Raw genomic sequence first — 12,712 nt, 5'->3', positions numbered from 1 at the left:
GCCCAGCTACAACCGATGACTGCCCTGATAGGGAACACAACAGAGAACCCCTGAGGGAGAAGGAGAGCAGTGAGATGCAGACCCCAAATTCTCATAAAAACACCAGACTTAATGGTCTGACTGAGACTAGAAGGACCCTGGTGGTCATGGCCCCCAGACCTTCTGTTGGCCCAGGATGGGAACCATTCCCAAAGCCAACTCTTCAGATAGGGATTGGACTAGACAATAGGTTGGAGAGGTATGCTAGTGAGGAGTGAGCTTCTTAGATCAGGTGGACACTTGAGACTATGTTGGGATCTCTTCCCTGGAGGGGAGATGAGAGGGTAGAGGGGGTTAGAAGCTGGCAAAATGGACATGAAAAGAGAGAGTGGAGAGAGGGAGGGGGCTGTCTTATTAGGGGGCGAGCAATTGGGAGTATGTAGCAAGGTATATGTAAGTTTTTGTGTGAGAGACTGACTTGATTTGTAAACTTCCACTTAAAGCACAAAAAAAAATTTTTTTTAAATAAAGGATGGTTATAACACAGTAGCAGCAATAACAACAAAAAAAAGCACATGGACAAAAAGGGTTTTAATAGTAAAATTACTGAACATTTTACCAATTTTCCTGACGAAATAATCCTAAAGTTCATCTGAAACAATAAACAATTTAAAATAACTAAAAATTTTCTAGAAGAGTAATGAGGAGAAATAAACCCTATCAAATATTAAAACAAATCATAAAGCTATAGTCATCTAAAGAGTATGGAATTAGTTCAAGGATCAAAAGCTAGATTAGCGACACTTAAAAGATCATATATATATTTAATGGTTATAAAAACTTATTTACAGTTGTGTAAAATAAATAAATAAATAAAACTGATGTGCCTGGAATGAGTAAATGACTGACACAAGAATGAATCAAATTCCCTCTGCCCTAAATCCCTGCTTCAGCTTTCAGAATATGTGTACCACCATTTTACCCCTTGAATGAGCAAGTATGTGGTTATGCTTACTTATGATTCATAAAAATATTCTGTTCTCAGAAAGAATACTCATAACTAACATATAACAAATTTGTAGCTTATGGTTAAGCAAATGATAAGAATGTTCCAGGAAGGGAAAGACAAGAAAGTCCCCTGATAAAATGTTTGTGTAAGATTGTTCTTAGGAAATTGCCTATGCAGTTTGTCCCCAGAAAGCCTGTGATTAACTGACACTGTGAAAGGTTTATTTGAGGCTCATGTGTAACCCCCAGCCCTCCTATAAAAAAATCTTATTCTCTTTCAGGACTTTGGAGCACTTCCTTTTGCTACCCCAACTGCGGATGTTTTATGCTCCCGCATTTGCAGTTGCTTTTTCTCTCAATAAAACTCGTTACTTTCACTTTTAACAGAGTTTGGTTCACTGTGTCTATGACACTTCTGGTGGCAGCAGTGGGAACCCTAAAGCTTCTGCAATTTCCAAGACATGGAGGATTCGGACTTCAGGTCAGCTGTGTCATTTTAAGCCCTCTGTGCCCAGGACAGATTTGGGAATCGCAGCAAAGTAAATACCTCTTGGGTCCAAAATTCTGCTTTATTTGCATAGAAGCTTCCTGAGTTTTATTGTCGCATTTGTTATTCTCTTAGGATTTTGTCTTTATTTCTCTTTGTAATTAAAATTTGGCGTAGGTTCCATGCAATTGCTGCCAAAGTATCTCGGAGTCTCTTGCCAAGCATTTATTTGACTCTGAGAGACAAAAGACTAGTTTGTTCTCTTTTGCACCTTCGTTTTCAGTTCACTTTCTGAACGGTTTTGATGAATTTGTTGCCCAATTTATTTTGGTGTGGCTGTTGCCACAGTTCTTCCAAGTCTTATGAGCAGTAACTGACTTTGGGAAGATCTAGGTTCCAGCCTGTTAAGATTGAACCCACACTTTCTTCTTCTTGAGTGCATTTTAGGTTTCAGAACACATTATGGTTTTGCTGTACACTCAGATTTAGTGCTTATTTAGGTTTTTGCTAGCATGTACAGTTTAATACTTCTTTCAAGCATGCCTATTTTAATTAATTTTTGTTTGTCTCTTTGTGAGCAATTTAAAGCTGGTTAAACAAAAATGCCAACTATCATGAAGAACTTAAGATCCTTGTTAAAGCTTACTAGCCTGGAGTCTCTGACTTATACCAACTAGTCCATAGGCTAATCAGGCAGAGGGAAATCCTTCTAATTTGAAAGTGAAAAATCTGATTTGAGTCCTAAAGAAACAAGAAATAGAAAGCTCACAGGACTAGGAAAACTCAGATTCCCATATAACAGCTTTCTGAGTCACTGAGAACACCCAGTGAAAACCAAAAGAAAGAATAAAAAGCTCTTCAAGGTTATTGTGTTAAAGCAGCCTTGAAAAAACCTTAGAGGCCCTCTCTGAAATTCTCTGATAACTTTCCCCCACTAAAATAGTCTAATAGCATCAATAAAAGACAAAAATTAAAATAGAAAAGTCTACCTCTGTGTTTTGCCTGGTACTAATTACAAAATTGAGGGAAACAGTCTTACAGACAAGGCAGCTAAGACAAACTACTTCTCAAATTGCTCTTGTTCTTATAATAAGTAAGGGGAGAAATTTCCCAGGCTTGTTTATTGATGACTCTCATTTTTGTGAATTAACTTTAAAAAGACATTTTAAAACATCCTTGATAAATAAACCTAGATCTTCCACACACGCCAGAACACTAGTTTAAAGTTCATGTTAAAAAAAAAAAAAAACACTATAAGCTGAATATATCTAAAGTAATTTGGAATTTCAGTGATCACTTTTAGAAAATGAGTTTCCATCTGCTCTTTTTCCTTTCACTTTAAGTTCCCATTCACATTGTCCTTCTTATAGAGCTTTCGTTTAATGAATGAATAATGAAGTTGCAGTAAGATGTGTATTCTATACAATTCTGGTGGAAGTACATATTGACATGTTTCTGAAAAGTATTTTATAATATGTATTAAAGGCCTTAAAAATATCCATAATTTATTATTGGTAAAAATACTTATAAGAAAGTCTCTTAAATCAAATACAAATACAATGGTATACACACAAGGATGTACATCATAGCATTATTTATGTTAATAAAAAGTGTTATTTACTTAAATTCCCAAAATAAAAGATTTTAAATAAATTATGTTATATGCTTCAGAGGGATTATTATGCCACCATTAAAAACAATGTTTTTAAGAATACTTAATAATATGAAAAATACATATAAAGTATATAGTGTTATTTTAAAAAAGTAGAATTCTGAGTATTTAGCTTAAGAATAATTTCATCATATATACATAATAAGATATATAAGGAAATATATCAAAATGTTAATATTATCTCTGTTTTCTCAGTGAGGGCTCTGTGTAGATGATCACCACATACATTGACTAGCTTCGATTTGGAGTAAAAAGACCATGGAGTCAGAAAGCTAAGGATCTACCAAAACCTCCAGAATATGGGAGGACTGTGTGCTGGTGGTAGATTTTAATTTCCTTCTGGAAATTGCTGCTTTTTCTTTGCCACCCTTCCACGGCTGCTGTGGAGGCCAAGGATTATCTCCAACTTCCCTCTCCTTCCCCCTCAGCTCTCCTGTACAAACTGGGAGTCACCACCAATGCAGCTCATTTTATTTAGATTAAGGATCTCAGAATTGACTCTTATGTCAAAAGCTGCCATTACTTGTAAGTAGGTATGGCAGAGCAGTACTAGAAAGGTGAAGGGAGGGATGGTTAATTTCCAATGGGAAAGATAAATGGCCCCCCTATTTTAAATGAATTACTTTAACTAGTGTCCCAGATCCTTCCTATCTTTTGCATTTATTCATTCTGGCCTTGAATTTTCTCTGTAACTGCTCTTACCTTTCAGTAATTTCTCCTTTAAGTGCTTTGGGCAGTACTTTACATTTTCAATTCAATCCCATATGGCTACTTTGTATCTTCTAAGAATTTTTCACAATTTTTAGTCTGCTAATGGAACCTTCTCTTGTTTTCCAGACTCTGGGAGAGAGAGAAATCTTCTCTATTATTTTAAAGAATTGGATAAAAAGGTAGGGATGTACATGTGCTCATTTTGTATTCTTGATCCTGATTGCCTTAATTTCAAATGAATGAGTTTGATTAGGTACCTGAAATGGTTATCCCTTTTAGTGTCAAGTTCTTGTCTTTGATTTAAGTCTTATATAGGGGAATTAATGTTTATTGAGTGCCTGCTTTTTACCTTACACTATGTTAAAAAAAAAAAAAATGAACTCTCTAATTGCAATACAGGGAGAAAAAAAAAAAACTCCTTATTACTGGTAAACCATGTTGCACTGTACTTCTTGTATACGTATAGTAATTATAATTGCTGATGCAATAAGTACCCTAAAGTCCTCCACTGGAACCTCTGCATTCAGTCAGCCAGCAAGTGAAGAAAAAAAAAAAAAAACAGGAGTGGAAACAGGGTGCCTTTTCTCCAGACCTGAAGAAGTGGTGTCCATCATTTTCATACACATTCTGTTGGCCAAAACACAGTCAAGTGGCTGTAAGATGGCTGGAAGATGTAGTCTTCCTGTGTGCCCAGGAAGAAGAAAAGCACTAGTGCAGTTCTGGCCAGTGTCTGCCACACCTCCCTATCCATTGACTAAATGGCATTCTCTACTCCAGATGTCATGGATCAGCTTTGGTTTCAAAGTAGTTGCATATTTTCTTAAGCCCATAATGAGATCATTTTTTCTTAAAAGCCTTCCTTTGTTGAGTGATAAAATAATTTTCTTTTGTTTGTTTTATCATAGAAGCTTTTCTTTATATGCATTAGACATAGAATTTTATTGTAAGGCATGGTGTAGAGACAATAGAGGAAATGATGTCAGGGCAGCATCCTTGCAACTGGAAAAATAAACATAAGCTCTAGCAAGAAAGGGAAAGAATTGGAGAGGAAAAGACCCAGGATTGGAACATCTCTGAATCTACAAGATTGGGTTAGGGGAAAGGAGGGGTGAGATGGCATGAAAGCACCAAAAGAACTTCAGATAGGGTTACAGAAGTTTGCATATACTATGGATTGCCTAACTCGTTTCCCATTCTAACCCCTTTCTTGGGCATCTTCCAGAATTGCCAAGGCTGAAAAGCTAAAGAAAACCCTACATTTCCCAGATTCTTTACAGATGCAGCTAAGGTTCTGCCAAAACAGTTGCACCCTCATATGACAGAGAGAGAGAGAATAAAATGTGAGGCAAGAGTTGGACACTGAGTGTTTGGATTGTCAGATTGCCTGGTTATCCCAGCAGTCACTAGGTCTGCTGGGGCAGTTGTGAAGGGGTTTCTTGTGTCTAGTTTCCAGTGTTACAGGTGCCAGTTTGCATGAGATTGTTTTGCTAGAACAGTCTTGTAACATGGCTGAGTATTTTCTAGTAGGCATCCAGCTAAATGTTGGCATCCAAGTTCAATCCTCTGAATGGCCCAGGGACTCTATAGTCTATGTAATATCATTAATAAACATTTTTCTTTTTAAATCAGATAGAGCAGGGTATGTCATCTGCCACTAAAATATACCCGTAACAATCCAAGGACATCTGGGTTGGGGCTTCATTGTCCTCAAATGTCCAACCTGACACAGAGGCTTCAGAGTAGTCTTGGCAGAAGGGGTGGTCCAGGTGGATGGCACTTTGAGAGCACTCCTGCCACCATACATGGCATGTGGGAGACTCAGATATTACTAAGAGTCCTAGCAGATAAAAGTAGAAGTGTTGAAAGAAATAATGGTCTGCAAGAGACCCGAAGTTGGAAATAGAAGGCTGAACAGGGCAAACACTTTGAAACTAGAGACAATGACAAGAAAGGTCCAAGGGCACTTGCAGCGCATTCGTGCAAGAGGCCCAGAAAACAGATGCCTTCATTCACACCATAGCAGAGGTCTGGAGCTCAGCACATCCTACAGGAGCCTCCTTCCTTTGGGCACAGTGCTACATTAGCTTACCCTTGAGCCCAAATGCTCAAGGAGAAAGTCTATTTAACTTCCTCCCTCCAACCCCCAAAAGGAACTGGACATTGCATAAGATAACAATACCTGAATCTGACTGGAATAATAACTGTATGTAGTGAAATAAATTTTTTTAATTTATTGACTTTAGACAGGCTGAGAGCTCACGACCAATTTTAACTCAGTTATTGAAAATAGTTGCATTTTTTGTGCATCTGAATCACAGTGTGTAAATTTCAACCCTATGTACAGCATTTTCACTGGACCCTCAGAGTAACCCTATAAAGTTTGTATTATCAGCATGTGAGGACACTGAGCATTTGAAGTTTAGGTGAAAATTACACAGGTAGTTTTGGGGAGGACGAATACATGAATACAAGACGCTCTAGCAGCTGTTTGTGTTTGTCCCACTCTTCCATGCTAGTCTCAATCATTAAACAAGCAAAATTTAAAAAAATTATAAGTTAGTGATGAATAGTCCCTATTTAGTTTTCAGAAGGCATTACCCTTACCCTTTGGCTATGTTACTTATATTGTAAGAGAAAAGTTCCATAATCTCTTGACCCCAACCTCAATCCTGATCCCTGACTCTCAGACCCAAGACCCTGTAAAACATCTCTATTGGTATAATCAATATACTCATCGGTTGGAAGAAAGGAAAAGGCTGGTTGGTCTTGCTTGCAATTTAAAGAATGAACTTCTAGAAGGGTGAGATCTTTGACCTAGGATTTCAAGAAAAGAAGAGGAGGAGATGACAGATTAGAAGGAGAGCTAATTAGTACAGCTTTGAAGAGCACTGAAAACATCGAATGTATGTCCATAAACCACAAAATTAGAAGGCTTTAAAGATGTTCATTAGCTATGTTTCTGTTAGTATTATGTCAAAAAGAAGGAAAGAAAAGGTTTCTTGGTCAATTGGTTGGAAAACGCTGGGTTAAACAAAATTAAACAGATTTCCATTACTGTAGATCTTTAATAAATTGTGTATAATGATAAAATTCAAGAGGTGGATGACAGTATACAGTGTTTTCTAAAATTATTTGACCACTGGACCCTTTTATCTACAGTCTTGGGGCTAATAGACCACACACTTCCTCATGGTGCCAAGGCAGTGTTATGCTCACAGTTTTTGTAGGTAAGTGATAAAAACAGAGATTTTGTCCTGGTGGTACCAGCAACCCAGAAATGATAAAGATCTCGGGCTTAACCTCTTAAAAAAACACAAGGCATAAAAACCTAGATAAATACTTAACCATTTTCCCACGAATCATAACAGAGTATGACCCTCACGCTATGTCAGTACAGATTCAGAACTTGAAATGCTTCAAGCAGAATATACTCTACATTTGCAAGAGCAACTTGCTGCTATTTCAGCAGCTGGTCATCATAATTTTAGCTAATTAGTCACTAAACTAATTACTCTATAATTTTTTTTAATTTGCTCATTTTTTATCTGCTTTGTTAGAAAGAAAAAATAAGAGCCCAGTTATAGAACATTGTTGTGTCTGTTTTAATTCAAAGATAAAATGACTTGGGAATATATGATAGGATGCTATAATATCTAAGCTATGAATCTTTACTATCATATCAAAAAATATAGAGTAATTTTGAACCCACATAATTCATCAGACCTTGAGTTACATCCTGTACTGTGGCAACTTACATCCTCTACTAATGTCGAATTTTTATATTTTTGGGTTGAATCTTATGTGTGTAATTTGTTACATGCACTCTGGGTTATAATTTACAAAACACACTACCACATTCTTTCAACAGGGCCTAAAGGAAAAAAAAAAAAAAAATGCAACTGCTTCTTCTCAAGACCTGCAAAAAAATGGAGAAATGCAATTGCTTTCTTGGTTTTCCTCAGACAGGACGTGAGAGGTATGCAGAGGTGGTTTTTTAATATTCATCAAAGGCCTTGGAACCATGAATCCCATTCCACAATGTCTGGAAGATTTATGAAACTAGAAGTTCTTCTCTGCTCAAGTTTCCTGGAAACCTCTGTCTGGGTGATCAAGAGAGAGGGAAATGTAAATTCTGCATATTCCAAATATTTAGAACCCTTAGATCGTTAAATTATGTGGGTGCTGTCTGGTGAATTGCAACTTGGTAGCACTTACCTCTTTTTTAAGATTGATTGATGATAGAAAATTTTAAAATGAACTTCCAGGCAATGCAGAGGGGGGAAAAAAATGAAAATGATGTGTAAACAACACTCCACTGAAAGAGAATTTCTAACGAGGTCCAATTAAATCTAACAGCTGTATCTATATGCTTAAGTCTCTCTGAGGAGCCATATTAAGAGCCACGGAGGTTGGGAGAGATGAAGGGTAAATAAGACATTGGCCCTAGCCTAGCAGCACTTACAATGTAGCCGAGGGAACAGGACTTAGCACAAGGAATAATTGGAGCTCAATCCAAGACTATGTAAATAAAAATGCTCAAGAGTGACAGCAGCAGTATGGTGGAGTGGATAGCTCTAAACACCCATCCTGCCACAAAAACACAGAAAACAAGCAGAAATGGTCAGAACCAACTTCATCAGAACGCTGGAGAGCAATCAAAGACGTATAGCAACAAAGCTAATGCTGAATCAGGAAAAATGCAACTTAAAAACAGTAGGAACATTTTGTGGCATTTGAACTTCCCCTTGCCTCATCCTTTACCTCTCTTTGCAGCAGTCTTAAAGATGGACTCACATTCCAAAAGTGAGGCCCTGGTCCCTGGCTCTGAAGGAAGTAAAGCAAGCTTTATTCACAAATTAACTGTGTTTGTGTGTTCTAACTTATCTGAGACTACAAGAAAGACTAATGGAAAGTTCTCATCTTTGTTTTGTCTAATTCAGAATGTATTCGGGTGGAAAAACGGTGGGCATTGCTAGAAAACATTAGAAGACCAATGAAAAACCAGCAGCCACCTAGGGCAAAAGATTACATTTGAAATATACAATAAGATGCTTAAAACTGAAAGAAGAAGCCAGAGAGAGTTTCTTTGGTAAATTACGGCATTCAGAAGTGCTCATGTACTTTGAAATTTAGAAAACCACGTGCATGCCAAGGAGAGGATGCATGCTCAGAAAATACCTGAGAAGATTCTAAGCTTTCACCACTGATATCCAGATTAAGAGCAAGCAGAAAGTGAAGGCTCAGGCAGAGTTGAAAATGGTCTAGTTGAGTGTTAAAGGTGTGCTGCAGCACAGAGTAAATCTATAAAGACTGGGAGAGGTGGCTTTTTAAATTTTTTTTTTTAGCTCCTGGATTCAATGAAATCTAAGTCAAAACACTGGCTGAATACAAGCTAAAGGGACAAAGACTTGAGTGATCATAGACGACAAGAAATACCGTCTTTACATACAAAATAATAGTTTGGTAAAGCCACTAGACAAATGGACGACTCTAGCCTTCAATGATAAAGAACAGCAAATCCTGGGGAAGGATAACAATCTGATTTCCAGAATTCAAATGTCCAGTGTTCAACAAAAAATAGTATATATATATACATGCATATACTAGCCAATTCAAAAGGAAAAAGATAAAATGACAGAAACCTTCCCTGAGAAATCCCAGACATTGGGCTTACTAAAGACTTTAAATAAATTGTCTTAAATATGCCCAAATAGAGCACTATCCTGATACCTAAGCCAGACAAAGACACTACAAGAAAACTAAAGACCAATATCCCTTATGAATATAGATATAAAAATCCTCAACGAAATACTAACAAACCCAATTTAGCAGCATATTAATAATCAAAATTTCATGCTATGATCAAGTGGGATTTATGCCTGGAATGCAAGGGTAGTTCAACATATGATAATCAATCAATATAATGCACCATATTAATAGAGTGAAGGGGAAGGAAAACACGATCATCTCAGTAGATGCAGAAAAATCATTTGGCAAAATCCGACACACTTTCATGTTAAAAACAATCAGAAAACTAGGAATAGACAGGAACTTCCTCAACATGATAAAGGCCATATAGAAAACCCACAGCTAACATCATGCTCAATGGTGAAGGAATAAAAGCCTTTCCTCTAAGATCAGGAACAAGTCAAAGATGTCTGCTTTCACCCTTCCATTCAACATAAGAGTAGAAGTTCTAGCCACAGCAATTAAACAAGAAAAAGAAATAAATGCCATCCAAATTGGAAAGAAAGAAATAAAGCTATCTGATTTCAGGGATGACGTGATATTATATGTAGAAAACAAAAACAAATCCACAAAAAACAGTTACAGCTAATAAATTCAGCAAAATTATAGAATACAAAAATCAGTTGTGTTTCAATATGCTAGCAGTGAACAACCAAAGGAAGAAATTAATGAAACAATTCCATTTACAATATCATCAAAAAGAATAAAATAAATTCAGCCAAGGATATGCAAGATTACTACATTAAAAACTATAAAACATTGCTGAAAGCAATTAAAACCTAAATAAGTGGGAAGACATCTCGTGTTCATGAACTGGAAGATGTTATAGATTCAATGATGTCGCCCAAAAATAGATATGTTGAAGTCTTAACTCCTGGTACCTATGCATGTGACCTTGTTTGGAAATAGGGCCTTTGATGATGTTATCTGTTACCACGATGTCATACCAGAGTAGGGTAGGTCCTAATCCCACTGAGTGCTGTCCTTATAGAAGAAGAGAACAGACACAAAGAGACAGAGGAAGGATGCCATGTGATGCCGCAGCTGCAAGACAAGGAAGTCCTGGAGCTACCAAAAGCTAGGAGAGAGGCATGGAACAGATTCTCCCTCAAAGCCTCAGAAGGAATCAACATAGCCAACACACTGATCTCAAATTCTCAGCCTCCAGAACTGTGAGACAACAAATTTATTTTGTTTTTTTTTTTAAATAATTTTTTATTGTGCTTTAAGTGAAGGTTTACAAATCAAATCAGTCTATCACGTATAAGCTTACCTATACCTTACTACATACTCCCACTTACTCTCCCCCTCATGAGTCAGCCCGCTTCCTTCTTCCAGTCTCTCCTTTCGTGACCATTTTGCCAGTTTCTAACCCTCTCTACCCTCCCATCTCCCCTCCAGACAGGAGATGCCAACACAGTCTCAAGTGTCCACCTGACACAAGTAGCTCACTCCTCGTCAGCATCTCTCTCCAACCTTGTCTGATGTTGTCTTTGGGAATGGTTCCTGTCCTGGGCCAACAGAAGGTTTGGGGACCATGACTGCCGGGATTCTTCTAATCTCAGTCAGACCATTAAGTCTGGTCTTTTTATGAGAATTTGGGGTCTGCATCCCACTACTCTCCTGCTCCCTCAGGGGTTCTCTGTTATGCTCCCTGTCAGGGCAGTCATTAAATTTATTTTGTTTAACGCCTCCTACTTCGTGGTATTTCGCTACAGCAGTCGTTAACGAACTAATGCAGAAGACTTAATATTGTTAAGATGACAATACTACCCAAAACTATATATAGATCCAATGTAATCCCTATTGGAATTCCAATAACTTTTTTTTTTTTTTTTTTTGCAGAAATAGAAAAACCCATCCTAAAATTCATGTGGAATTTCAAGGGGCCCCAAATAGCCAAAATAATCTTCAAAAACAAGGACTTGAAGGACTCATACTCCTGACTTTAAAACTTACGCATTCTGTTTTATCATAAGTATGCTAATTTTTTTGCATGTTGCTGTAAAAAAATAGCACAGCGCTCTTATGAAAACACCTTGTGATGAGGAAGGGCGATGTTGGCAAAAAAAAAAATTAGAAACTGTGCTTTATTTGCATAAAAATACAGTACTACAAAGCTACAATAACCAAAAGTCTGAGCTGAGAACCCAGAAATAAACTGTCACATCTATGGTCAACTGGTTTCCAACAAGGCTGCAAAGATCATACAATAGGGAAAGAACAGTCTCTTCAACAAACGGTGCTTCGATAACTGGATATCTACATGTAAAAGAATGAAGTTGGGCCCTTACGTTACAACATATACAAAAAAAAATTAACTCTAAATGGATTGAAGAACTAAACTTTAGAGCTAAAACTATAAAACTCTTGTAAGAAAATATAGGGGTGAAGCTTCATGACCTTGGATTTGGAAATGATTTCTGAAATATGACACCAAAAGTACAGACAACAAAAGAAAAAATAGATAGTTCGAGCTTCATTAAAATAAAAAACTTTTTTGTGTCAAGGACAATATTGAGAGTGAAAGAACAACCTACAGAATGCAAGAAAATGTTTTCAAATCATAAATCTGAAAAGTGTTTAGTACCCAGAATATATAAAGAAGTCCCATAACTCCACAACAAAAAGACAAGCAACACAATAAAAAATGCACCAAGGACTTGAATAGGCACTCCCCCACCCCGCCAAAAAATATATATATAGATACAAATCTCCAATAAGTACATGAGAAAATACTCAGCATTATTAGTCATTAAGACATGGAAGTCGAAACCACAATGACATAACACGTCACACCCTAGGATAGCTATAATAAACAAAATGGAAAAAAGCAAGTGTTGGTGAGGTTGTGGAGAAATTGGAGTCCTCATGCATTGTTGATGAGAATGTAAAATGGCACAACCACTGTGGAAAACAACCTGGCAGTTCCCCAAAAACTTAAACATAGAATTATCATATGACTCAGCAATTCCGCTCCTGTCTGTGTGTTCCGAAGAATTGAAAACAAGAACTCAAACAGATAGTTGTACACCAATGTTCATAGCAGCATTATTCACAATAACCAAAACGTGGAAACAATCCAAGTGTCCATCAACAGATGAATA

The 12,712-nt window shown here is 37.0% G+C and overlaps 1 long non-coding RNA gene across 1 annotated transcript; it reads left to right on the top strand.

Annotated features, from left to right (window-relative positions):
- Positions 1–1,244: 1,244 nt before the first annotated feature.
- Positions 1,245–10,471, top strand: LOC135228256 (uncharacterized). The gene is made up of 4 exons (XR_010318654.1): positions 1,245–1,468; positions 3,984–4,036; positions 7,017–7,084; positions 7,726–10,471. It is a non-coding gene; the product is annotated as an uncharacterized LOC135228256 (long non-coding RNA).
- The last annotated feature ends 2,241 nt before the right edge of the window (positions 10,472–12,712 follow it).

This window comes from Loxodonta africana, chromosome 19, assembly GCF_030014295.1.
Source record: "Loxodonta africana isolate mLoxAfr1 chromosome 19, mLoxAfr1.hap2, whole genome shotgun sequence".
In the NCBI taxonomy this organism is placed as follows: domain Eukaryota; kingdom Metazoa; phylum Chordata; class Mammalia; order Proboscidea; family Elephantidae; genus Loxodonta; species Loxodonta africana.
This window is presented reverse-complemented; position numbering and strand designations above follow the sequence as displayed.